This window comes from Paroedura picta, chromosome 3 (genome assembly GCF_049243985.1).
Source record: "Paroedura picta isolate Pp20150507F chromosome 3, Ppicta_v3.0, whole genome shotgun sequence".
Classification (NCBI taxonomy): Eukaryota; Metazoa; Chordata; class Lepidosauria; order Squamata; family Gekkonidae; genus Paroedura; species Paroedura picta.
Genome location: NC_135371.1, coordinates 118513960 through 118539019, shown reverse-complemented (window position 1 = coordinate 118539019; position 25060 = coordinate 118513960). Strand labels below are relative to the sequence as shown.

The window sequence follows — 25060 nt, the reverse complement described above, 5'->3', positions numbered from 1 at the left end:
CATGTATATTGTGTACTTTGCCCTTAGCCACATTTTTGCCTATGGTTAATCTCCCATTTTCTTAGCAAGGTAAGAAATAAAGTCCATCATAGTTTTATGCCACCCCTCCTTCAAGAAGCAACATACAGGGTTTTGCACACCTTCATTTTATTTTCACAACCTTGTGATATAGGATATTTATTTATCTTTCTATTTATTTATGTATTATATTTATATACTGCCCTCCCCTAAGGCTCAAGGTGATTCACATGGAACGAAACAAGAACTATACATCAAACTCAGTGACTATATCAAATGAGGGAGATTCAGGGACCTAGCAGATGTTGTTTAGCTTCTATTGACTTCAACCAAATGCCTTGTGGAGGAGCTCCTTTAGTTCCGTTAGGGTCCTGATCTCTTCTGGGAGCCCGTTCCACCAGGTGGGGGCCAGGGCAGAGTAGGCTCTGGCCCTGGTTTAGGTCATGTGGACTTCCTTGGGGCAGGGATCTCTGGCTGGTTGGAGGTGGTGGAGCATAGAGTTCTTTGAGGGCGTAGGAAGACAGGCAGTCCCCTCAGGTACACTAGGCCCAGACCGCATATGACCTTGAAGGTAATTACCAAAACCTTAAGCCTGATCTGGAATTTCACTGGTAACCAGCACAGTTGTTGGAGAACAGGCCCGATGTGGGACATTCATGGTGCCACTACCTTTGTAAATACACAGCTTTATCTAGTAAAAAAAAATCTCAAAAGACCATTCCACTCATCTATTGTTGCAATAAGTCACTTGAACACTAATAGCATAAAACCCAACTTGAGAAGGTTTTCGTTTTAGGATGGCCATTTACTTCAGGATCTAGAACCAAGCTTTTTCCAATGGGCACCTAAGCATTCATTTGCCTGGATCACGCATCACAGCAGTAAAGAAAGACAAGGCAAGGAAAGAAGGTGGAGACTGTGGAGGGGAAAGCAAAGAGCTATATTCAAAATTAGAAAGTTAGGATGTTTGTGGCTTGATGAAACTACAAGCTCTTTGCAACTGACATGCAATCAGCTCACTAGACTGGAAGTGGCTTCATAGCTAAGGACTAAAATACTTTACGAGTTGTACCTTCTGTGCTTCCATAACTGACCACTGATAGTAGATTTAAAGGTTGTTTGACTCAGCAACATCTAGAGGCTGACAGAATCCCAGACACAGAACAGCAGAGCCTTCATATGAGATCTCCTGCAGACTCGTTTCTATAAAGAAAACCAAAAGGTTTTCTCCCACACCTGGCTCAAATGTATTTGGGAGTCCACGGTCACTATGAAGCAAAGCACAACAGATGGTAGTCTTGAGTGGGGCAGCAAGAATTTGGAGCCTGTTCAGCCCTGCCAGCAGATAGCAAGGGCCAGCTCCAAACAGAGGTATTAATAGAACTGTGCCTCAGAGGCTGCAACAGTCACTCTCACATGCCTCAGAGCTTCTAGAACAAAGACTTGCTTCCAGTGGCAGCAGCACACAGATCATGCTGACCATATTAAGGTTTGTAACCTATAACTGGTTGCGCAGGCAGAACAGAGAGAGCTGTAGAGGGCTCAGGTGAGCACAGTTGTCCCGAGAAGAATCAAGTTGGTCAAGACTGCAAATGGAGAAACAAATGGATTTGCTAAAATAGCATGAACAGCAGACAATTCAAGATTTAATTGAAGGATGAAGGCAGACTCTCCCTCCCCCCAACACAAAGAGGTAAGCAATAAACTCTGGTAAGTAGCAAAGTGCTGTTTAGGGGAGGGAGTATACAGAGCAATACCAATTTCCAGTGTCAACTAGGCTGGTTTATGCTGAACACTCAGCCTCAGTAATGTATACAATAGGTCTTGCAAGCAAGGAAAGACTGATGAAGAATCCACTCATGCTTCAGATAAAAAAGCAGTGAAAAGCAGTAGAAAAAATAGAGGAAAGGACATTTTTCCAGTTCTATATAAATTCAGGTAATTGGATCAAAACAATTCACTATCACTTAGCATGCTCCTTATACAGGACCCAAATTAAAAAACTGGATCATTATCTATAATTTACTGTCAATTTCTTCAAGAGCCTGTTGCAACGACAGTCCTGTTCCATTGGTATAGCCATCCATTCCCTGGGTGGGCAGAACATGGTCAAGGCAACCTAGTCCCTTTGCTAAGACTATATTCAACCTGCCTAGGAAACCAGTATAGACTGAAAAAATCTCCAGTTCTGTGTCGAACTTGTAACATTTCCTTTTGCTTGAGTACTGTGTGTTAAGACATGTTAGAAAATTAAAAAAATAAATTAATCCAAGCTTATCACATATTGAGGACAGTGAAACTGTTTTCCAGCTCTCCTTAAAACTTGGATTGTCTGCTGTCCTCAAGAGTCTTGGACCAGTTGGTACAAACAATTTACTGTCATTCTACATAATCCCTATATTGAATTCAAAAACATTACACCCTAGCAGGGAACCTGTCTAGCTCTAACAGATACATCTGCCCATAAATAAGTTGGTTGAAAATTTGGCAGCTTCCTGAAGTAAGGATCTAAGCCAAAATACACACAATTTTGGACTAGTCTTAACAATCTACTATCCATCTTTTTGTGATTCCAATTCATATATTTTGAGGGGTATATCTGTAGCTAGAAACAATGTCTGCCAATGGCCTGAGGCTGATTAGAGGTCAAAAACGACTGTCAGTTCATACAATCTACCATCTCCTCCTGGATCTACACACAGGAAATAATGTTCCACTTTCACTAGAGGGGGGTGGAAGGATAAGCCCAAAACTGACTACAGAAATTGAAGGCTTAATCCAAAGTGGCTGTGTCATATGGCCCTTGAGCTGAGGCCTGAAGCTGGTTCCAGCTCTGCACTGGACATGTGGCAACAAGTGACCTTCTACAGAGGCAGCATTAGTATAACTGGCCAATATTCAGATTAAGAAGGCCTTTATCGGCATACTACAGGTCGATATATAAATGAATAACCAGGAGTTATTCGTACTTCGTACACTGCAGAAACTTATACACATGCATATGCACATTCATTTTTTTTCCAGAAAAAGGAGACTATTAGAGAAGAAAAAGAGAAAGTATGACCTTGCCTCCTCCTCATCTTCATATACAACTGTAGACAGTGAAGGATTGTGTTAACAATATCTTTTAATCTTCTTTGATTGGAAATATTAGCAACTTCCACCAGTGTCACACTGATTTGCTACTGTTTCTGCCCCTCCCCCCCGCCGCCCAGTCCACTATAACAGAAGCCATGAGGAAGTTCATGCCTGACAAAACAATTTTATCTGAGAGTTTTGCCCCTAAATCTATTGTTGATCGATGCCACATCATCACAAAATAGTGTACTAATTTTCAAATACTCAAGATACCAAAGGATGAGCTGAAGATACTGGCAGTGACTATGGGCTGCAGAGAAAAGGTGGAATAGGGCAAAATTGCACCTCTTCCATCTTGCATTATAAGAAACTTTTGCAGCACCACACTCCCCCCTCCCCCCTCCATTATCATCATGAGGAAGTAACAGGGACAATTTTGCCCATTTCCTTCTCCTTAGTGTAGATCTCTTTGCCTTGTGACATATTGCCTGAAATCCTTCGAATTCCCAACACTGACCTTTTGGATATCTTAAGGGATTGCTGAGGGCAGGGGAAGATTAGTCACTGCTTATAAGTTTTCACTCCCAGTTCATAGGGTTCAAGCCGAAATTAAGCAGCAATAGTAGATTCCTATATCTGGGGGTCATGACAGCTCTTATTGGGTAAAGGTATATCTCGGAAAAGCAAAGCAGCTCATAAAATTCACTGTCATCTTCTTATAAAACAGAAGCCAACTCTTCCAAATGTTACGCTAAGCTCTACAGAAACTAGAATCTCCTACATCCATACAGCAGCATGATACATCCTACTCATTTAACCACACTATTCACATGCTTAAGGGTTATGTGCTAACTACTTGGCAGTTAAATGTTTTCCTGCTCTTTTAAAGGAAACTCTCCAGATACACAGAACTTCAGTAATGTTTAACTATATACTCCCAGATGACTCAGCAAGATTGTTCCTGACCTCTTGGACATTCTCACCAACTCTGAGAATGGATAGAATATTGGTTTGAAACAAGACAAGTGGAGACTGGAGTTATAATTTCTTTCACCTGGTTTGCCTACATTGATCAAAAAATGTGACTTTTTAAAATAACTACTCCTTCTGTAACTATCTGCTCCTTGCAAGTGAAAAGGCTTGCTGTCTATAATGAGCAAGGAAAGGTGCAGAGCAGGAATGGAAGCTTTCTCAGTTTGCACCATCTCCGACTTCCAATGCTGGCCTTTGGGGAACGGATTATCTAACCCTACACACACACACACTACAAGCAAGTGGTGGGAAGGATGAATATGTCAAATCAGAAACACTTACTCCAACATCAGTTCAAGACCTTTCGGTACTAAGTTATCAAACTAAGATCGAAAAGGAACATAGGCATCAGATGTAACATTTGAATGTACGTACTTTCAGGCACTTTAAACTACACACATGGGGCTCACTTTCAGGCACTTTAAACTACACACATGGGGCTCTCTTTTCCTGACCACTATTCAAACTATTTAGATAGACAGACAGACAGATAGATAGATAGATATAGATATTTATATTTATATAGATATTTTAAACCGCTCGCGGTGCCGCAAACTAAATAAAAGAGTAAGGGGTGGTGGGGAGGAGTTAGGGCGGGCTGTGTCCGGGATAAAAACTCGAGGAGTGAATCAGGAGCCGCGAAGCAGCTCCTGATTCGCTCCTCTGAGTGGCATTCCAGGGCCAAGTGTCCAATTGGCCCATCTCCCAGACGCCGCGCCACAGACACTTGGCCCGTCTCCCAAACACCGTGCCACAGACTCCACTCCGCCCGAGCCGCCATCCTGCACGGATGGCCGCCAGGGAGGAGCCTCGCCCCACTTCCCTGGGCTCGGGGGAAATCGCTTCCCCTCTGCCCAGAGAATGCCCTTCCACACCTACGGCACTCACTCCTCCTCCGCCTGCCCACCCGCCAACAACCGCACCCTTCCCACCCGCACCCCGCCCCTCCCTGCTCGCCACCCCCGATCCACGACATCCTGAAACCGCCACCATCGCCCGCTAACTGTCCCCCCAACCCCACCCCCACCCAACTTGCGCCTCAACGCCTCCCTGCCTGTCCCGGACCTTCTCTGCCGCCAACGCGCCCACGCCCGAACCTCCCAAGCCCGCTTAACCACTTACCCTCCTCCCCGCCTGTCCCTGAGCATTCCCGCCACCGCTGGGCCCATGGCCCAACCTCCGAAGCCCACTTACCTCCTTGCCCTGTCACACACGCTTGCTGCTGCCGCCGCTGCCAGTGCAGCCCGCGCCCAAACATGGCTGCCGACACGACGAGGACCAACACCAGCCGCCGCCCGCGCTGCAACATGGCCGCCGACAGGAGGATGCCGGCGCCGAGCCGCCCCCAACAGCCTATGGCCTGCTTTCTCACATCCTCCTGCTGCTGGACGCCACTGCAAGGGCGCCGCCGAGCCGCCGCTCACTCAGGCAGCCACACTCCGGCTTGCGGAGGTGAGTCCTTGCCTTCTCCCCACCGCTGGCCCGGCCTTGCCGTCCTGCCCATCCCCCGAACCCACTCCTGCGGCCGGGGGAAGCCGCAGCCGCGCCCAGCCATCGACAGATCGCTCTCCGCCTTCTCCTCGACGCTCCAAGCCCCCGCCAGCGAACGCCGGTAGGACCGAAGACGCCCCGGGGTGCAGGGCCGCCTCCCCGACTTCTCCCGGCCGCCCCAGCCCAGCACGTGACTGGGAGAACAGCCCTGGTCACGGCCCAGATCCCTGGGAAGCCTTCGCCCTGCGAAGGCTTTCCCACGGACTGCCCGCTAGCGCCCATTTTATTTACCAATAAAATGGGCTTTATTCCTAGTATATATATATATATATGTATGTATGTATGTATGTATATTTATACACATAGAGAGAGAGAGAGAGAGAGAGAGAGAGAGAGCATCTCTTGTGGCGCAGAGTGGTAAGGCAGCAGAAATGCAGTCTGAAAGCTCTGCCCATGAGGCTGGGAGTTCAATCCCAGCAGCCGGCTCAAGGTTGACTCAGCCTTCCATCCTTCCGAGGTCAGTAAAATGAGTACCCAGCTTGCTGGGGGGTAAATGGTAATGACTGGGGAAGGCACTGGCAAACCACCCCGTATTGAGTCTGCCATGAAAACACTAGAGGGCGTCACCCCAAGGGTCAGACATGACTCGGTACTTGCACAGGGGCTGCCCTGCCACTCTGCCACCAGTTCACCTTTGGTGCTCTCCAGTGGCTGCCATGGCTGGGGCTCCTCCTCGGCGTGGCACTACATAGCTGCTGCTGGCAGCACCTCCCAGTGGGAGGCAGGAAGTTAGGGGCATCCTGCTTTCGGCAGGAAAGCAAGTGGCACAGGGGCTCAGGTGGCGACATCCCTCAGCAAAAGACTACCCACCCCCCTCCCCCCAGACCTCAGTAAAATTTTCAAGTGCTGACCGGTCCTCAGTGATAAAAAGGTTGGGGACCACTGATTTACAAAACAAAACTACCGCAATCAACAAACTAATCCACCAGGTGAAAATACAGACCAAGATGGAGATAACAGCTGACAGAAAGAAGAGGAACATTCTGCATGCCATAAATTTAGCATTATACTCCTCCCCCGAAGATGCTATATTCCGGGTGTTCCACATGACGTCACCAACCTCCCGGGTCTGGGAAGCAAACTACTCACGATATCTGCCATTTTAAAGTGCAAGTTGGTGATTCCCAAAAAGTGAATGCACCAACTTAAAAGGCACTTTTTCCCCCCAGCGGGCAACCAGCAGACTACATGCAAAAGATATGTATGGAGGCGAAGAAGCACTATCTCCGCCTCTAATGTCACACCCGTCTCTCTCTCCCTTCTTCTGAGGACGGGGTATTTCTTTAAGGCAAACTGCCTGGAACAATGAATAGCGGTATGAACTTTTTTCCAAAACTTAAAACACAAAGCATGCCTCTCTAAAGTCCCCCTCCCCGAAAAAAATCAGGAACGAGATTAATTTTTAAAAGACTCAAGACTCATTATTCTATAAAGGGTGGCATTCTAAAAAGCACTATGCACAGGCATTTCAACAGAGAACTATTATTTTTAAAAATTGGCAGGCATCGCGGGACCTTTAATAAAAGGAGAAAGAGGATTGGCTGCCTGGCTTGATTGACAGGCGGAAGAGAGTCACTAATTTAACAAAATTAATGTTTTACTATATATTCCCACTGTCATGTAGGGAGTTCTTAGTCTGAGGAAGAGTGCTTGCACTCAAAAGCTCACACGTTGAATAAATCTTTGTTGGTCTTAAAGGCGCTACTGGACTCTGATTTCATTGTGCTATTTCAGACCAACACAGTTACCTATTTGAACATATAAGCTGTGTTGCTCTCTTCCGCCATTTCCAGCAGTGCTTGTGGAGGATGAGACACACGAAAAGGTGGAAGAATACAATGAGACAGCAAGAAGGTGAGGAATGGCCGGGAGGCGTGATAATATTTAGTGCTACGCCATTCAGCTGGCGTAACGTTATTTTTAGCAATGTGCGGAAATGCCCAGAATCTCTCTCCAAGCAGGCACCCATTTCTTTCCCTCCAACAGACACCTCCCCTTTATGTTCCTGTGAAAGAAATAGGACACAGTCACAGCTCTGTCCTTAACGTAAACACTTCAAACCTCATGTCTGTATTTGGAAATGTTTAATAATCTAACCATATACAAAAAATATCTCCCATTGTTGCTGCCTTCAAGCTTTGTGTATGTTCCAGTATTAACATACTGCTGCATAAGCTATTCCAATATAACTTCATCATCACAAACTATACAAGCCTGCTTTTCAATGAAACAAAAAAGACTAGATGAGGCACAACAAAAGTTGAGTCCAATGGCACTTTTAAGACCAACAAAGATTTATGCAAGGTGTGAGCTTTCGTGTGCATGCACACTTCCTCAGACAATGAAACAGGAATCATAAGAATACATGTATAAGGAGAAAGTAAATTAGTAGCAAATTAATAAACGGCATCCATTATAAGTCCAAATATGCAGTATGATAATTCTTTGCTAGAAAACCAGTCCTTTGGGTTCAATTGACATTGAAAAAACATTGGACGATAAAAATGTAAAGTTAGTGATTAATGGCAGACACTTGCCCAGTTGTTAAAAGAAGTAATTAAAAGTGACTTCTTGTTAGTCTCATCCATCTCCACCCAAGCATGGGGGCAAACCCACAAGTGATAAACTCTGCTGAATTTGTTATTCTATCCTGAGAACAGAGAGTTAAGACTAGATGAGAGTTAAGTATCTGTATTTTTAAATTTCCCCACACCCCTGCAGATGGAGTCTAGGCCAGGCAGCATATAGTTTGTTCAGCAGAAACATAAAACTGGACATTTGTTTTAAGACACAGAAAACACACACAAGAGGATAAACTGCAAAAAACTACAGGCCAGAGAAAGTATATGTCCAAAGACATTGCCTCATTCACCACTGACAAGATTCTAAGTAGTACAGACAGCTAAATACACAGTGCCTGAAATTTAAGAGCTGCAATCTCTTCAGTTTACATATACACGTGGAGATGGTCTCAGTCTGTAACAGCGTTGCTGCTACTGCTAAGTACCAGACTAAGCCACTGAAGAAGAAAAAACATCCAGACCAAAATTAGAACAAGTATGTGTCAGGAATTATTGAAAATTTATGGAGACAGTACCCTCTAGTGCTCACTTAAAACTATTGCAGCAGAAAGGACCAAGGAGCTATAGCTGCTACATGGGCTAACAATATAATTAGCTTCAGATGGGTAGCTCTATGCAGACCAAAGTTTGAATCTGGCACTTTAAGACTAAAAAGGTCTTATTCAAAGTATAAGCTTTCATGCACATGCACACATATAGGTAGAGGGTGGAGCAGAGCAGAAAATCACCATACAACAAATAAAGCTGTTTAACAGATGCGAAGACCAAGCTTAGTTTATATGATTACTATTTGTTTGCGTTTAATTCTCAACACAGGCCTCTTTGGCATATGCTGCATTAGTGGCAGCCGACCCAATCAAACGTGCAGCCATTCCTGTTGGGATAGGCTACTTCTGTGCTTTATAGATTTCTATTATTATATTATACATGCCCACAAACACCTGCTATTAGATGAAAGACAGAGAAATAGGGCAGGAGAACAAAGTAAAGGCAGGAAAGGAGATGTTGAGAAAGGAGTGAAAAGATACAGAAACTTCAAGAATAGTCTAGGATAGCTGTATTCCCTCTCAAGACAGAGAAAAACCTGAACTGTGGGTGGTCCTACACAGAGACAAGAAGTGGACTGAATGTCCCTGACTGAATGGTGGGAAAACCACCAGCCAAGATGTCCTCCACCTCAGAGGAAGAACAGCTACTTTGAGGTCACCCACTGCACGTTCTAAAAGATTGAAGTGTTCTCCTACAGGTTTCTTGTGATTCTTGATGTCCATTAATCCTTTGGCATAGGGTTTGACCTGTTTGCTCTACACAGAAAACTGAAGAGGATTGTCGTTTAATGGCATATACAATATCAGGTGCCCAGGTGAATAAGTCTGAGATGGTATAGTTGATATTGTTAGGTTCAGTAATCACATTGTCTGGATGTATGTGGCAGCAAAGTTGGTATCCGGGTTTACTGCAAGCTCTCCATGTTCAAATTATATGTTGTATTACATTGCATTATTGTGGGTGAGTTGTTTGAAATTGGGGGGCTGTCTGTGGGCAAGAAAAGGTCTGCTCTCCAGTGAACTGTCATTATTCAGTAGAGAATCTAAGTCACTGATGTTGCATTGAACTGTTTTCAGTTGAATGCTGTAAGTGACTAGTGGTGTCCTGTTATTGTCTCTTTGGGGCCTGTTTTTTAACAAGCTTTCTCTAGGTATTGTTCTGGTTTTGTTAAGCTGTTTCCTGACTTAATCTGGTGAATATTTTTAGTTCCAAAAAGGTTTGTTGTAGATCCCTCAGGCAATAATCTGTCTGTAGAATTGGAACATATGTGGTTGTAACCTAGAACCTGGCCATAAACAATAAATTGTTTGGTATATTAAGAATGGCAGCCAGATGCATGTAGATATGCTTGTGGATCGGTAGGTTTCTGGTTTAAAGAGGTGTCTAATTATCCATCTCATGTCGTACAGTGATGCCCAGAAAATTGATTTTGTGTATAAATTGTCTCATTGTCAGGTTGATAGTGGAGTGAAAGTTGTTAGACTGTTGGTAGAATTAGTTCAGGAAAAAAAACTATTTGGAATAGTGGATGGTAATGTAAAATTGAATATAAGATCTAAATTTATTTACCTCATCTGGGGACAGAGGAAGTATATTATGACAGCTTATCACCCCACCTCAATGAAGAAGAGGCTGTACAGTTGCCTCCATGCTTGAGTGTCATCCCCTTCTTCTTTTGCCTTCAATCACTCCCAGCATTAGGCTCTTCTCCAGGGATTCTTCTCATGATGTAGCCAAAGTATTTGAGTTTCATCTTTAGGATCTGGCCTTCTAAGGAGCAGTCAGGGCTGATCTCCTCTAGGACTGGTTTGTTCGCCTTGCAGTCCAAGGGACTCGCAAGAGTCTTCTCCAGCACCAGAGTTCAAAAGCCTCAAATCTTTGATGCTCGGCTTTCCTTATGGTCCAACTTTCACAGCCATACATTGCAACTGGGAAGACCATAACCTTGACTAGACACACTTTTGTTGGCAGGGTGATGTCTCTGCTTTTTAGGATGCTGACTAGATTTGCCATAGCTTTCCTCCCCAGGAGCAAGCGTCTTTTAATTTCTTTGCTGCAGTCCCCATCTGCAGTGATCTTGGAGCCCAGGAAAATAAAATCTGTCACTACCTCCATTTCTTCCCCATCTATTTGCCAGGAATTGAGAGGGCCAGATGCCATGATCTTCGTTTTCTTGATGTTGAGTTTCAAGCCAACATTTGCACTCTCCTCCTTCACCTGCATCAACAGGCTCTTTAGTTCCTCTTGACTTTCTGCCATTAGAGTGGTATCATCTGCATATCTGAGGTTGTTAATATTTCTCCCTGCAATCTTGATCCCAATTTGTGACTCATCTAACCCCGCCTTTCTCATGATGTGCTCCGCATACAAGTTAAATAGGCAAGGTGACAGTATACAGCCTTGCCGAACTCCTTTCTCAATTTTGAACCAATTAGTGATTCCATGCCCGGTTCTCACTGTTGCTTCTTGACCTGCATATAGGTTTCTGAAGAGACAGATAAGATGCTCTGGTATTCCCATCTCTTTAAGAACTTGCCACAATTTGTTGTGTTCCACACAATCAAAGGCTTTAGCCAATGAAGCAGAAGTAAATGTTCTTCCGGAACTCCCTAGCTTTCTCCATGATCCAGTGTATGTTGGCAATTTGATCTCTAGTTCCTCTAGAGAGATCAGAGAGGAACTAGATTTTTATTATGCTGTATACTAATTTGCTGCTCTCCTATATGGAAAGACTGGTAGCTTCCATTTCAATGTATCTGAAGAAGTGTGCGTGCACACAAAAGCTTATACTCCGAGTAAACTTTTGTTCATCTTAAAGGCACCAATGGACTCTTTTGTTAAACATAATTAGCATTAAGAGTACCTCTGAAAGAGCATACAACACCATGCAAAATGTATAGATTGGCCAAAGAGAGCAATTTTAGAAGTTTGAGGCCAAATTTGTTGACAATCCTGTCCTTTGAGGAGCGGTCCGAGAGATAGGCATGGGTGGCTATTTGAGTACTCTTATTACCTCCTACATCAACTGCCCCAGAGCCTATTCTTGCATTGAAATCACCACCCATTATAATATAGGAATTTGGATAGTGAAGGAGCAAGGATTCTATGGTATCAGCCAGGGAGTCCCAGAGATCGTCTCCTTGGCTCTTACTACTATTAGGTGGAATGTATACCTTACTACTACTCTTACTACTATTAGGTGGAATGTAAGCCGTGACTTCTTCGGGTAGTACAACACAAAAATAAAGTTTTGCCTGAAATCCCAAACCCAGCTTTTCTACCAAAAAATATCAAACTGAGGTAACTGGCAACATTAAACACACAAAGCAAGATAAATGGTGGAGCTGGGAGTAAAAATCTATCTTAACCCAAATCAGTATTGTTAGGCTGTTTCTCCATTAAGTTCTAAGTAAAAGGCAGTCCTGCTCTAACAGTCATCCCATGACATTTCCAAAGAGAAATATTCTTGTTGCATCAGGCATTTAAAACAGTGTGTGTGTGGGGGGGGGGGGGATCTAAATGTATTACAACAAACAAAAAGGTTGCAAAATGTGAGTCTGACTGGCTGAATTTTCATCAGGAACCCAAAGCTGAGCTGAAAAAGCAATATTAAAAACGTACAAATATTTATTAAATGAAGTGCACTATATATATTAAAAATATAATAAAAACAACACATATCTAACTGCAAAGGTGGCAGACTCCCCGCCCCTAGATCACTGCAAAAAGCATAATTTTCTTAGGCGTGCCTACCTATGTACAACCTTCCGGTTTTCGATGCACAGACCCCCATCCCGTCTGCTGCTCTCTTTCCAGCTGTGTCGCCAGTCCATGTCAGTCTGGCATACGATCCTGGCGGGGGAGTGGGGCGGGAGCGCCTGGCCCTCAGCCCCTTCCCTCCAGTGAGCCCGAGCTGTGCAGCTCAAGCAGTTCAGGCTCACTGGAGGGAAGGGGCTAAGGTCTGGCCGCTTCCCCCCCCCCTCCTGCTGACCTTCCCATCTCCTGAGCAAAGGCAGCTGGAAGCAGACTGGCTCACCAGCTGGGCTCCTTCCACGATGCTCCCCGCCCCAGCCAGGATCGTATGCCGGACTGAGCAGCAGATGGGAAGGGGTCTGTGGACTGAAAATGGGAACGTTGCACAGAGGTAGAAACACCTAAGAAAATTATGCTTTTTGCAATGACGGGGGAGGGGGGGAGTCTGCCGGCTTCACTTGGCCAGTAATAGAGGAGGGCAGGGGTGCGGCATGGGCTAATCTTCCCCTCTAAACCTCCTTCCCGTTGTTTGCGGGCAGGTGGTTTGATTTGGGGGGGTTGCACTTTTCAGGTTGGTGAATCTACTCGCTCTTTAAAATGGCGGATGTAGCAAGCATGTTTGCTGGCCAGATGTGGGAGGTTAACGATGTTACCCGGAGCAGCTGGAATATAGCGTCCTCAGATGGTAAGCATGACACTAAATTTATGGTGTGCAGAAAAGCCCTAAAACTACACCAAGCAGACTGAGTTTTGTGAATCCTCAGGCACTTACGAATATATGAAAGCATTCTGAATCAGATCATGGGTCCATCAAACTCAGTATTATATACTCAGAATAGCAGTAAACCCCCAGGGTTTCACATCATCTGCTGCCAGATCCTTCAACTGGAGAAGCCAGTTGAACAAGGAACCTTCTGCATGCCAAGCAGATGTTCTACAGCAGAGCCACAGCCTTTCCATTACCCAATGAACAGGGGGATGCAAACCCTTCAAGAAGTCTATATGGCAACAAACCCTGAGAAAGTGTAAAAGAAATCCATTCTGACACATCTTTTTCCAATCAGCCTCTGAGAAGGTAGCTCTAAGGTAACTTGGCACTGATAACAACTGACTTGTGTAATGGCACCCAAGGCAGAGATATGCTAGAATTAACTGCCAGAATTATCAGATCATCTACTGCATGTCTTCCTGAATCTGTTTTAGGCTTTCCTCCATCTTGTCTCTTCAGATGCAAAGTGAAACACAGTTTAGAAAAACATTGTCTCAACTGTCAGAAGATTGGGAAACAGTATCCTATGAAAAAATGAAACCCTTGTTTGCATTACTGTGATTCATCAGGGATCAGTATAAGAGAACTGCATGATACATAGAACTGTCTAGCAATCTTCCAAATCATAATTACCCTGCCCAAAAAGCTCTTGCTCTTTTTTCATTCCACGGTTGGGGAGGGGGAGGTTATAATGGGAAGAGATATGTCGTTCTAAAGTCTAGAAGTTGTAGGCAGTTTTATTACATTTTATTGTATAGACTAGCTTCAAAGCCCGTCCATAAGAACGGGCCCTGAAAAGGTCCTCCCCGTCAGCATCCCGGCCACTTTCCAGGCTGCCGGGAAATGCTGAGGGCGAGGGGGGGGGAGGGAGTGCTTCCCGGGGGCCTGTGGCAAGCACACCCAGAGCCTGTGCTTGCCAGGCCCCCAGGAAGCGCTCCCTGTCCCCCACCCTCCCGCGGTCAGAGGACTTTCCGGGAGCAAGGACCCAGGTGTGCTTTCCAGGCATTTTGGAAGTGCTCCCCTCTGCCCCGCCCCCCTGCGGCCAGAGGACTTTCCAGGGTCCTGGCAAGCACACCCGGGGCCTCTGCAAGGCCCCAGGTGTGCTTTGCAGGCATTTGGGAAGCGCCCACTCTCCTGTGGCCTCTTACCTGGGGCTCTGCAAGTGGAGCAGCGGAGTCACAGACGTGCTTGGCTCTAACAGCCAGGCACGTCTGTGAGGCAAGGGGTGAGGGCTTGGTGAGGGAGGGAGGGAGCTGTAGGGGCAGGGCCAATCAGGGTGCAGCTGGCTGCACCCTAATTGGCCCTGGAGAGGCTGGACCGTTCATCCCCCAAGGCTGTTTCACAATTATTAAGAGGCATCAAATGGATAAGATTACACCAATTATTGCATTAAAAAAATTCAATTTATCTTGAGTCTTTGTCCTTCTGTAAGCCACAAAAATGAACCTGACAATAAGCCATTTTATCCCACCACTGTTCCAATTCACTCAGGGCAGTGTAGTCTTCTTCATTTTATCCCCACAATTCTTCAAGGTAGGTTAGTGTGAGAAAGAGATTGACCAAGTCACCCAGCAAGCTTCTCAACAGAGTAGGGATTTGAACGTGGAGTTCTCAGATCCTGGACTAGCAGTCTAATCCCTACCATCATACTTGTTCTCATCTAGTTATCCTAATAGGATATCCAACACATCCAAAATATTTGTTATTTGTTTACTTCATCTGTACTCTGCCTTTCTTCACTAGGCTGAGAGCATGTGACTGACCCAAGGTCCCCCAATGAACTTTCACATGGATATTCAAACCCATATCTCCCAGATGTTAGTCCAACACTGCTAGACCACACTGGCTCTCTACTTTGACAGATATGCCCTTCCTGCAAGTAACTTCCAAAACTAGAATTACCAGAGATATATAATCTCTAATAGCAGGCAAATGAATTTATATGCTAGTCCAGCTCTCTTTTACAGGAGATATCCTAACTATGATACCAAACCAGTAGCAGAATTTATAGATATGATTTACCTTGTACAGAGTATTACATATCAAAGGTCTTAGTGTGCTTACAAAGGCAGTAATGTCTTCTAGAAAAAGACCATAGCCATTGTTAGCAGTTTCAATTTCCCCCAAATTGATTAGGTTATCACAACACCCCTTCCCCCAAAGCTTCTGGCGTCTTTTGTATGTGTTCAACCACCAAAAAAAAGTCCCTACCAACCTGACTGAAGAAAAACTGCTGTTTTATTTTGCTTCATGTGGATGTCCTGTCCTACTCTACTTCTAATGCCAGAGTTCAATTAATACCCTGCAGATCCTTGCATGCAGCAGCAGCCACCTGTAAATGCTAAGATCTCTTGTGAAACATATACTAATAACTATTGGCCAAGCCCATTTCATTCAGGAATACAACGGGGTTAGATTGGGGGTGGGGTGGAAGAACTTTATGGATGGCCTCTCCCTCCCCCCAGGACCAGGAAAGGCTGCAGGCTGGAGGACCCCGGGACCTGCTAATATACAAGTGTAAACACAGTGGTGTACCTAGCCTATCTGATGCCCAGGACAAGGCAATTTAACTGCACACAGTTAGCCATCAAGTCACAGCTGAGTCATGGTGAACCCATAGGGTTGTCAAGGTAAGAGATGTTCGGAGGTGGTTTGCCATTGCCTGCCTCCACATCAGCGCTACTTAGCTTCTGAGATCTTTTCTGTATTCTTCCAATTTTAGTATATGTGCTGCCGAAGCGAGCACAGCTCCTGAGATCTGATGAGATCCAGCTAGGCTGGGTCTATCCAGGCCAGGGTCCCTCTTCTACATGCCAAAAATATTTTCAATAATGAAATAAAATAAATAATAATAATACTAAGAAAATAGATTCAGGTGGCTAGCATGTTGGTCTGAAGCAATAGAACAAATTTTGGGCTTAAAGGTGCCATTGTTAACAGAAATTTATGATGGGGAATTAGTAATTCTAAGAAACAACTAACAATTGTCAGAAACAATGCTTTCTGAAAGGGGCATCAAGTGAGATTCTTCACCTTTGCATATGCAGGGTGTATCTGGCCAGAAATCTCAAGCAGGGGCAGCTTTTAGAAATTTAAAAAGGATTTTTATTATTTAAAAAAATGAGTCCCAAACATACAAACACACTAATTTAAGCTAGTGAATACACAGAGTAAACAAAAGAGGTGACACTTTGCAATAGGTGGTTAAGATTTTAGACTTTGCAAATGGGTGAGCCAGGCTTTGGCAAAGAAGCCTTAATTGGTTTATTAGGCAACCTCTGGAGTTGACATAATGCACAGGGAGTGTCTTGAGTGTTGGCTATTTTATTTTGGGCCAGAATGAGTATCTAGGAAGAAGCTACTAGAAGCATAACCTTATTGGTAAAAGACATTAAATGGAGATAATCGTTTCAGGTGTGGAGACTAGTTGAGTAGATTACTCACTAGTCAGATGCTATTGACTCCTTTGTCCTCATCATGCCCAGATTTGGGGGGGGGGGGGAGCTAATAGTCCAGCCCTTCCTTTGTGCAGATTAACTGCATCACTCTTGTCAGAAATTCTCTTGGATGAGACTGACCTCACATAAAACCAGTGTTTGTCTATTTCTGATATACAAGGCTTTGTGGGCAGGTTCTCTGGCTTAACCATGCTTGCTTAAAGTGAACCAGAAATAAAGATGGAGGCTTGCAGCCACTTTCCTCTTTGCACAGCAAAGGGCATAATAGGGGCCAAACCCCAATGGACACAAACTTTATTCCAACAACCAGAAAAGAAACATAGAAAGTGAAACATTTTGTTTATTTAATCTTGTGTATATATTCATGCAAGTAAAAAGTTCAAATTCCAACATGCTATTCCATCACAAGAGCCAATGTGGTGAAGTACTTGAAGTGTTGGATTAGTTTCTGGGAAATCCAGGTATAAATCCCCACTCCTGTCATGGAAAACTGCTGGGTGACCTTGGGCCAGTCACAGTACACTCAGCCCAGCAATGACCTACCCAACCCCAGGATAGTCTGATCACCTCAGAAGCTAAGCAGAGCTCACAGGCAGGCAATGGCAAACCACCTCCAAACATCCCTTGCCTTGAAAATCCTACAAGGTTGCAATGTCAGCTGTGACTTGACCAAAAAAAAATCCATCATACCATTAGTGTTCTGAGCAGCCACTAGGGAGGGCTTGTGTTCTCCATTTTGAAGCCCAAGAGCTCACAATCCCAAACATCTAGAAGGCATTTTTGAGAGCTGGGAGTCAGCCTTTGTACTAACTTTTAACTAACACTCAGCAAAGCAATTTGAAATAGTGAATGCAAGCTTCAGAAAGCAGGATGTTAAGAAACACACTACTTAACCAAAGAAGGTGCACCCATCCTCCATTGTTTCCAAAAGATTCAAACCAGAGAACGACTCCTGGATACTCACCGAGAGGGGTCCTTCTCCTCGTAGATCAGGAGGACAGCTTGGTGGGTGATTTCCCATCTCTCTTTGAGGGAGGCAGGTCAAAGAAGACCTGCCTTGTGGGAAACGCCCTCCTTGCTCAGTCGGATTCTTCCCAAGCCATGAAGTTACTGATTTTCACTCTAGAACCAAACTGTTATTTGATAGAACATGCAAGGAAGGACCAAACAGGAAGTCCCCAACTAAAACTATGCAACAATGGACACGTCTCCATGGAAAAACTTGTGGCGCTCTGCGCACTCCATCTTTCTTTCTCCTTTTTGTTGTTTGTTTGTTTGTTTTTATTTATTTATTATTAAGAAGGACTCTGGTCAGCCACCGGGTGGGACAAGCTGTCCTCCTGATCTAAGAGGAGAAGGACCCCTCTCGGTGAGTATCCAGGGGTCGTTCTCCCTCTTTAACAGGAGGACAGCTTGGTGGGACTTACAAGAGCAGTCCCAACCCAGGGAGGGAATCAACCAGAGTCCATCACGTGTTGCTGGACCTTGCGGCCAAATTTCGCCTCAGCCACCTCCAGGGCCTCTATCTTATAATGCCTGGTAAAGGTGGAAGGGGTGGCCCAGGTAGCAGCCCTGCAGATCTGCTCCACAGAGGCCCTGTTGGCGAGAGCAGCTGAGGTAGCCGCACTCCGCAAGGAATGTGCAGTGATGCCCTCGGGCACGGTCCTGCCCTCAGCCCTGTAGGCCTCCACTATGCAAGCTCTAAGACTCTTGCTAATGGCAGCCTTGGACATGGCCGTCCCTGCTCTGGACGAAACCACAGACACAAACAAGGTCTTGGTCTTCCTAAGCTCTGCAGTTCGTCTAATGTAAATCTTAAGGACCCTGCGGACATCTAGCGTGTGCCATCTCCGCTCCTCATCGGAACTTGGCCTGGAAAAGAAGGAAGGTAAGTTAATCTCCTGGGATAGGTGGAAACGCGAGTCCACCTTAGGCCTAAATAAAGGATCTGTCCTTAACACCACTCTAGATTTCTGAAACACACAGAGGTCCTTCTCAATGGAGAGGGCTCCCAGCTCCTAGCCGAGGTGATGGCTATGAGGAAGATAGTCTTGAGTGACAGTCTGGACAGTGGAATGGAACTAATTGGCTCAAATGGTTCTCTGGATAGGGCGTTGAGCACGACACTCAGCCTCCAGGTGGGGAAGTGATACCTGGGGGGAGGCTGGGATAGCACTGCCCCCCTGAGGAACCGGATGATATGCGGGTGACGGGAGAGAGGGACCCCACCCTCCAGACCTAACACGGTGGAAAGGGCTGCCACCTGTCTACGTAGGGTGCCGGAGCGTAGGCCGGATAAAATGCCATCCTGGAGGAACTCCAGGATCTGCTTTATTTTAGGATTGTTGGGATTAATCAACTTCCTACGGGACAAAAGCCTTCCATGTGCAATTATAGAGACTAACTGTGGATGCTCTTCTGGAAGCTAAGATTGTGCTGGTGACCGCCACACTGTAACCCCTACTGCTTAGGGCCCTCCTCTCAGCCTCCAAGCAGTCAAGTTCCACCATTCTAGACGAGGATGGCATAGTGGACCCTGCACTAGAAGATCTGGGATGATCGGTAACGGAAGGTGCGACCCCTGGGACATCTGTATGATGGAGGAAAACCAAGGACGTTTTGGCCACCAGGGAGCCACCAGATTCACTTCTGCTCCCAGTAGCTTTACTCTGGCTAGGAACCGCAGCAGAACCGGCAGCGGAGGGAAGGCATACAGGAGTCCCCTTGGCCAACTTGCGGTAAGAGCGTCCGTGAGGGCGGCCTTGGGGTGGTACAACCTTATGTAGAAGGACTCCACCTGAAAGATGCGATGCAAAAAGGTCCATCCTTGGAGTGCCGAAGTGACGCACTATGTTCTTGAACTGATCGATTGAATACTGATCGATTGAGGCTCCACTCTGAGGCTCCACTCTGCCTCCTGTAGCTGGTCTGCCTGCATGAACATACAGGCAGCCAGTCTGCCTGTATGTTCAGAACTCCTTGAACGTGTTCTGCCCTCAACGATGCCAAGTGTAGTTCGGCCCAGTCCATTATCTTCTTGGCTTCCTTCTGGAGTCTGCCCGAGCGAGACCCCCCTTGATGGTTGATGTAAGCCTTCGCTGCAATATTGTCTGTGCGGATCAGCACATGAGCATTCTTTATTCCTTCCAGAAAGGCCTGCAGTGCCAGGAAGATTGCTCTCAGTTCCAACAGATTTATGGGCAGTCTGGATTCCTCCACAGTCCAAACTCCCTGGATTGGGCAATGGTTGAACATGGCTCCCCAGTCAGAGAGACTGGCATCCGTGAAGAACTGCCGAAACTCTGGAACAAAAAAGGGCTTCCCTGCTAAAAGGTTGCTCTGTACTGTCCAGCAACAAAGACTCTGTTTGGTTTGAAGGTCCAACTTCACTGAAACATCCACCTTCCTGGCTATTCTCTCCTGGAAGGGATATAGAGCCTGCTGGAGAGGGTGAGCATGAGCACGTCCCCACTGTAGAGCCTCTGAATTGGATTACCAATATGCCTAACAGACTGGCTAGTTGCAGGAGCTTGGATCTTTTGGCCTTTATGATCTGCAAAGACAGGAGTACAGTTCGCTGGGCCTTGGATCGGGGAAGAAAGAATTCCATGCTCCTGGTGTTGATCTGTGAGGGTCTGTGAGGGAACTAGAGAGCTCTTGGGAAGGTTGGCTACAAACCCGAACCTCTCTAGGGTCTGGATCACCCTGCTGGTAAATTGTAGGGACACCTGGCGGGATGGGGCGCGTATGAGCAGGTCGTCCAGTTATGGATGGACATAGATTCCTTCCTCTCTTAGGAGCACTAGGACATTGATTAACACCTTGGTGAACACCCTCGATGCAGTTGATAGGCCAAAAGGTAGGGCCCTGTATTGAAAGTGCCGCCCCCCCTGCGCAAAAACGCAAGAAACGCCTGTGACCCTGAGCTATTGGGATGTGGAGGTATGCCTCCTGGAGGTCTAAAGACATCAGATACTCGCTGCTTTGGAGCGCCTCCACAATGGAGCGGAGTGTCTCCATCAGAAATCTCTTTAGACTGATGAAGCAATTGACGAACTTCAGATCTAGAATAGCTCTCCAGTCTCCATTCCTCTTGGGGACAGTAAAGAGAATGAAGTAGACACCCTTTCCCTGCTCCTGCAGTGGAATTGGCTCGATGGCTCTGATGTCCAGTAGGTGTCTTATTGCTCTTATGGTCCTACTTAACTTTTCTGGATTCCTTGAATCTGGGGACTGAATAAATTTGTCTGGTGGGATGGATGCAAATTATATTGTGTATCCCTGGGAGACTAGATCCTTTGCCCAAGAGTCTACCCTGGCGTCCGACCAAGCCTGGCTGAACTCCTGAAGGCGACCTCCCACTGGTATGGGCAGTGAGTCATGCCTTGGGGGACTTGTTCCCCCCCTCAGATCTGTCTGACCGCCCCTGCTTGAATCGGTTGGGCTTGTAATCAGAACCTCCCCTTCTGAAGCCCTGTCTGTTGTATCCCCAAGAACCTCTTCTACCTTCCGGTCTAAACCTGGGGTTAGTGTTTTGGCTCCGGAAGGTGGTCGAAAAGGGTTTGCCATCACGGCGGATACGCCTGGGCATTGCTCTCTTCTTGTCTCTGGTCTCCACCAGTACCCTGTCTAGTGCTTCCCCGAAAAGTTTATCCCCCTGGAACGGGTAAGCAGTGACCTGTGTCTTCAAATGAGGGTCAGCCTGCCAGGCCTTCAACCAGAGGATGCACCTTGCCACGGTAGTGGACGCCATGGCGCGAGCTGCAAAAACTACAGTATCCAGAGAGGCATCTGCGTTGTAAGCCGAGGCCTTGAGGACCCTATTGGTTCCCTCCTGAATCCTGCCCTCAGACTCTGGGATCAGTGTCAGGAGTTTCTTACACCAGGCCATAGAGGCCCTGGACACAATGACACTGTTGTGGCGGCCCTAATAGCCATAGCTTCGTGCGCCTTGCATAGGGCTGCCTCCGACTTCCTATCCATTACATCCCAAAGGTATCCTTCCCCATCCTCCGAGACCAGTCCGGATGTCTGGAGAGCTGCCACAGGGCCGTCACCATAGAATCTGCAGCATATTCTGGAAGAGGATACATCTTTTTAATAAAAGAAGGAAACTGCTTAGTAACAATGGGCTTTTCCCACCCAGCCCTTATCTTTCTCTCAAAGGGCTCTGGAAGGGGGGGAAATTAGTTAGGTTAGTCACGACCTTGGGGGGAAATTCCCCATTCCCCTTGGGCCCATAATACTTTCTGGCCTGCTTCACTGGAGGCTCTTCCCCAGAATACTTCAGGTCCAATATAGATATAGACTTATTCAGTAAAAACTGGAAGTCCTCAGCATTAATAAAACCTTTCAGACAGTTGGGGGACCTGGATCGGCTCCACCTCCTCCTCGTCAGTAATAAATTCCCCTTCTTCTCTATCCCTTTGCTGCAAATCCTCCTCTGAGGACTCAGAGTACTGGCTAAGGACCTGATAAGGTCTCTTCTGTGCCACCTTGGTGGGCCAGCTAGTGTTAGGCCTGTCATGGTGGGAGGAAGATCCTCACCTATGTCTCCTGGTATCAGGGGAGGAAGAAGGAGACCTGGATCTGGAGCCTCTTGGGGGGGGGGGGAGGCAAGTTCTGCCTACAGAATCTTGCGATTTCTGCATGAAGGTGAAGAATTCAGGGGGCAGACTGAACCTCTCAGCCATTCCCCTTACATTACCCAAATCCTCGGCTGGGCTCTGCTCCTCTCAATGGCGATCCGCATCTTCTCTCCTCCTCCTCTTTGCCAGGCAGGCCGAGCCAGGATTGGGTCCCTCTCCCGTAGCCGCTGAGTAAGACAGCTTCAGGGGACAGCGTGGGTCCTTTCCCGCACGCTGGGTCTCAGAGCACTGAGGCCCTTCCAAGGGCGCTGGGGCCGCAGCCGAGCCTCGTGCCGCCTCCTCTGCGGCCTCCTTATGCTGCCCTAGCCCCTGTGCCTCCTGTTCATCCTCCGACGAAAAGCGCCTGTCCCTGCGCTCTGAAGCCATTGCAGGGATGAAAGCACAAGCCTCGGCAAAAAACGGCTCCAAAATGGCCGCCACAAGCAAAAGGGGGGGGGGCAGCCACGTGCTCAGGATACCCCTCAAGTAAGGTCTCTGCCTTCTAATCTCACCAAAATACTAAGAGGGGGTTAGGAAAAATTGAGGAGGGGAGGGTTGCGGGCGAGAGAGAAGGAAGGAAAATGAATAAAGGGTAAAAAACTTCTTTTTCACTTGGAGACGCTAGTCTACAAGCACTCCCTCTAGCGAGGCAGGAAGAAGACTGAGCAAGGAGGGCGTTTCCCACAAGGGAGACAGGAAGTTCTTCTTTGACCTGCCTCCCTCGAAGAGAGATGGGAAATCACCCACCAAGCTGTCCTCCTGTTCTAGAGGGAGAAACTGCAGTATAAACAGTAGGGTGCTTTCTATGCTCCTAGTGGCTGCTGCCATAACTGCATTTTTTTTTAAAGGAAAGACTTTCACATGGATTGACATTGGCTTCAAGGATTCCCTTCAAGGGCCTTCCTCAAGCTATGCCCAGGGCAGAGCCGCGCCCCCCCCCCCATACGCCACTGTGTAAGCGTCAGGGAATTTTGTTCCTTCAAGTAATATAAGAAATTTGCACTGAATGTTGAAGAAAATGATCTAAAATCCAAATTAAAGTAAAATTTACCTGGATTTATAATGATAATTTGTACACAGACCAAAGATATGGCAATTTAATTTTCTCTCAGGACCCTCTCAAATCTCTGGGGTAGCCCATATTATCTTTAAAGTTCATGCAGAAGCACTCTTATAAATGGAAAATCTTACAGTAATGTATCATCATACATCATAATTACCTTCATTTTGTTTCTAGGAAAGCATAGGCCAAGAGCAGGGGTCCCCAACCTGAGGCCCATGGGTTGCAAGTGGCCCCTGACCTCTTTCGCTGTGTCCCTCCAACCTGCTTGTCTGATCCTATCACCCTCAGTAGGAAAATAATTTTGTTACATTTTGGTTTAAGATGTGGCCCTCTTTAGGCACTGGGCATGCTGATGCGGCCCCCATGTGCCAAAAAGTTGAGGACCCCTGGCCTAGAGCCTGAAGTGCAGCACAGTTTCTTTCTGTCAGTATATGGAGTGTCCAGGTAGACATTCATGCTTCACTTCATGTCATAACGCATATACTATTCCTAAGAGAGCCAGATTGGTGTAGTGGTTAGGAGTGCAGACTTCTAATCTGGCGAGCCGGGTTTGAATCTGTGCTCCCCCACATGCAACCAGCTGGGTGACCTTGGGCTCGCCACAGCACTGAGAAAACTGCTCTGACCAAGCAGTAATATCAGGGCTCTCTCAGCCTCACCCACCCTACAAGGTGTCTGTTGTGGGGAGAGGAAAGGGAAGGCGACTGTAAGCCACTTTGAGACACCTTCGGGTAATCCACCCTTTTTCTTTTCTACCACTTTCAGCTATTTATATAAACTCATTTTAGAAGTAGAATACCAAGATTATAAAATGCAGGTATCTCAGATCACAACAGAAAATGTTAACTCTAGAACCAAGATTCACTTATTTATTTTTTACATTGTTTGTAGCCCGCTTTTCTCATTGATTAAGATAGTTACAAGGCCCACTACACAGTGTCAGTCAATACCACCAACATGATGGGGCATTCGATAAGCAATTCAGTAAGACTGCGACTACAGATATCTGAAACAGCTGAATCAAAGTATAAGTATTAACATAACATGATAAACTGTTACATAGCGGGAAGGGAGCATGTGAAGGGTGGGCGCTACTCAAACAAGATCTATTGCATGCTCAATCAATGACTATCCCAGAAAGAAGAGGAACTAAGAAAGAAAATGAAAATTTTCAGGAAATGGAGGGAAGGACAGAGCTCTAAAGAAGAGTACCTACAGATTACTAGGCACTGTAGATCAATCATCAGAAAGGCCAAAGCTGAAAGTGAGCTAAGATTGGCCAGGGAAGCCCATTGTAACAAGAAAAGATTTTTCAATTATGTGAGGAGCAAACGTAAAGTAAAGGAGGCAATAGGCCCACTGTTGGGTGCAGATGGACAAACTCTAATGGAAGATGCAGAGAAAGCAGAAAGGCTTAGTGCCTATTTTACATCTGTTTTTTCCCACAGGTCAAAGGGTTTAGGCACATCTAGAGATACCAGTAGCCAAAGGATAGTGTCTGGGTGGCAGGTTGACATGGATAGAGAGGTTGTCGAGAGGCATTTAGCTGCACTGGATGAGTTCAAATCCCCTGGTCCAGA

The 25060-nt window shown here is 46.2% G+C and overlaps 1 protein-coding gene and 1 long non-coding RNA gene across 2 annotated transcripts in view; one reads left to right on the top strand and one right to left on the bottom strand.

Moving 5' to 3' along the window:
• TECR (trans-2,3-enoyl-CoA reductase) overlaps positions 1 to 25060 on the bottom strand; it is a 61971-nt gene that overhangs the window by 28405 nt on the left and 8506 nt on the right. The gene's annotated exons all lie outside the window — the stretch shown is intronic.
• LOC143832661 (uncharacterized) overlaps positions 1224 to 25060 on the top strand; it is a 33493-nt gene continuing 9656 nt past the window's right edge. Inside the window, exon 1 of the long non-coding RNA XR_013229341.1 lies at positions 1224 to 1711. This is a non-coding gene — a long non-coding RNA (uncharacterized LOC143832661). The remainder of the gene's footprint in view (positions 1712 to 25060) is intronic.